Consider the following 2,500-nt stretch of genomic DNA (forward strand, 5'->3'; position numbering starts at 1 on the left):
TAGCACTCAACCAGGTGCCAACCAGAGTAATGAAAATATCCAGGGCGCAGAGGATCATCAAAGTAGGGACGAGAAACCATGCAATAGTCATGCACGTCAAAGTTACCAGCCAAATACAACCTGACATCCTCACAAGAGACAGCCAATGGGCACCCATTCAACTTTACAGATGCTGCAACACCATGCAAAAGAACATCACCCAATGAAGCCAAGCCACGAGACTTATTAAATCCCCATGCAGAAACAGAGGAACAGAGGCTAAGCAGTGCAGGGACGTGGAAACCATGCATGTCCCATGCAAAACGTGAAATGTGGATGTCGTCAGCCAACCTTGCAGAGTTGATAGAGGCTCAGCAGGGAACAGCCAAGACGAAACAAATAAATAAATACACGTGGGCCGCCAGGATCAGAAGCTTCCAAGATAAGAACCAGCCAATCAGAGATGCTCATCCTCAGCCAAAATAAATACAGCGTAGAATGCCATGCAAACACCATGCAGTATTTAATGAACCAAAGAGAATGGGTAAATGAAGAAGGTTTGCCAAACGAACTGTAAGCCGCCCCCACTTTGCCCCCTATTTGGAAGAGCCACGAAGATCCATGTTCAACAAACAGCATGCTGAATCAGAGAAGCCAAAACAGCAGGACAACGACCACTGCCATTATAGTCACAACACTGATATCCCATCCAAAAGAGAGTTCACCCGGCAACATTAAGGGGTGGGTGATTTTTCTCGTGGAAATGCAGCACCATGAAGAAAAGAATTTGAAATTTCCGAAAGACAAGGTCAGGTAAGGTACTCTTGCCCTCAAAAATTCTTTTGTTCCTCTCCTCCCATATCAAGTATACTATCATGCTGAGAGAGGCTCTGCGCATTCTTGCCTCGAAGTTCTTCTTTCTTGAAGGCAAACCTCTCACTGCACTCTTGAGAGTGGCCATACGCTTGGTAATGTTCAACCAGGCTTTAATCTTGTTCCAAAGAGAAGATGTCCAAGTGCAATCGAAAAACAAATGACCATGGCTCTCCGCTTCCTGTGAGCAAAAGATGCAGAGAGTGTCAGTGGAAATGAACCTCAATCTATCTCGAGTTCGGAGTTTCCCAAGCAGAGCTAGCCATAATATGAAGTTGCATCGGGGCAGAGACCATTGCTCCCAAACAATCTTCTCCCAGGGAACTGCTGAACTTTGGGGCCTAAGAGAAGCATAGGCATTAGAAGTGAATCCACCTTCTCTCCGCTCCCAGTCAGCCATTAGATCAATAACTACTAGATGGCTCCCATAGCTCTGGACAAGCTGGTTCTTTAGAAGAACAATAGACTTCCACAGTGGAGACGAAGTTTTATGGGCCTGAATATTCCAAATGGAGTTGGCATGTAAATAGTAGTGGTGTATCCATCGTATCCAGATGGAATCCTGCTTCTGATGTATGTTCCAAAGCTGTTTGGCAATGAAACTGTTGTTACTGATTTGAATATTAAGCAAACCCAGTCCTCCCTCTTTCTTTGGCAGGCAAACCGTTTTCCATGCCACAAGAGCAGACTTACATCGGCCTATATCTCCTGTCCACAAGAAATTTCGACAGAGACAAGTAATTTGTCTGATGACAGCACACGGCATAGGAAAAATGCTAACCCAGAATTGCACCATACCATATAAAACTGACTTAATGAGCTCCAGTCTACCAGCATATGTAAGATGTTTACCCACCCATGCTTGAATAGTTGCTTCTAACTTGTGGAGAAGCGGTGAAAACTGACTTGCAAGAAGCCTGTGGGGGCTGAGAGGCACACCAAGATACCTGAAAGGGAAGGAGCCTTCAGAGAAACCCGTATCTAGCAAAATGGCTTGCTTCAGACTTACAGCAACACCACCAAAATAAATTGATGATTTGGAAATATTAATATCCAAGCCAGATGTTTGCCCAAAGAGCACCAGTTGCTGGAGGAGAATTTGAACTGAACACCGATCCCCTCGGCATAGCAGCATAACATCATCAGCAAAAGATAGATGAGTAATGCCAAGAGGCTTGCATTTCGGGTGGAAATGAAAGGAAGGATTCTGGGATACTAAGCTGAGCATCCTACTGAAATATTCCATGCAGGTTATGAATAAATATGGCGACAGGGGATCCCCCTGTCGCACCCCGCTTTTTCCAGGGAAAAACCCAAACAGCTCCCCATTGACAGCCACTGAATATGAAGCTGTTTCCACGCAAGTCATCACCAAATGAACAAATCTATCAGGGAAGCCAAGGAGTAGAAGCAGATGTCGTAGGAATGCCCATTGAACTGAGTCAAAGGCTTTCCTAAAATCAATTTGTATAAGGCATCTAGGGGAGGTTCTTTTCCTTTCGTATTGCCTGATAAGCTCCTGCAAAAGATTGATATTATCAGCCATTCGACGACCACCTAGGAAAGCATTTTGCATGGGGCTGATGATGCCATCAAGAGCATGTCCCAATCTGTCAGCTAGGATTTTTGAAATGATTTTGTAAACGAC

Source organism: Populus nigra, chromosome 2 (assembly GCF_951802175.1).
Source record: "Populus nigra chromosome 2, ddPopNigr1.1, whole genome shotgun sequence".
Taxonomy (NCBI): Eukaryota; Viridiplantae; Streptophyta; class Magnoliopsida; order Malpighiales; family Salicaceae; genus Populus; species Populus nigra.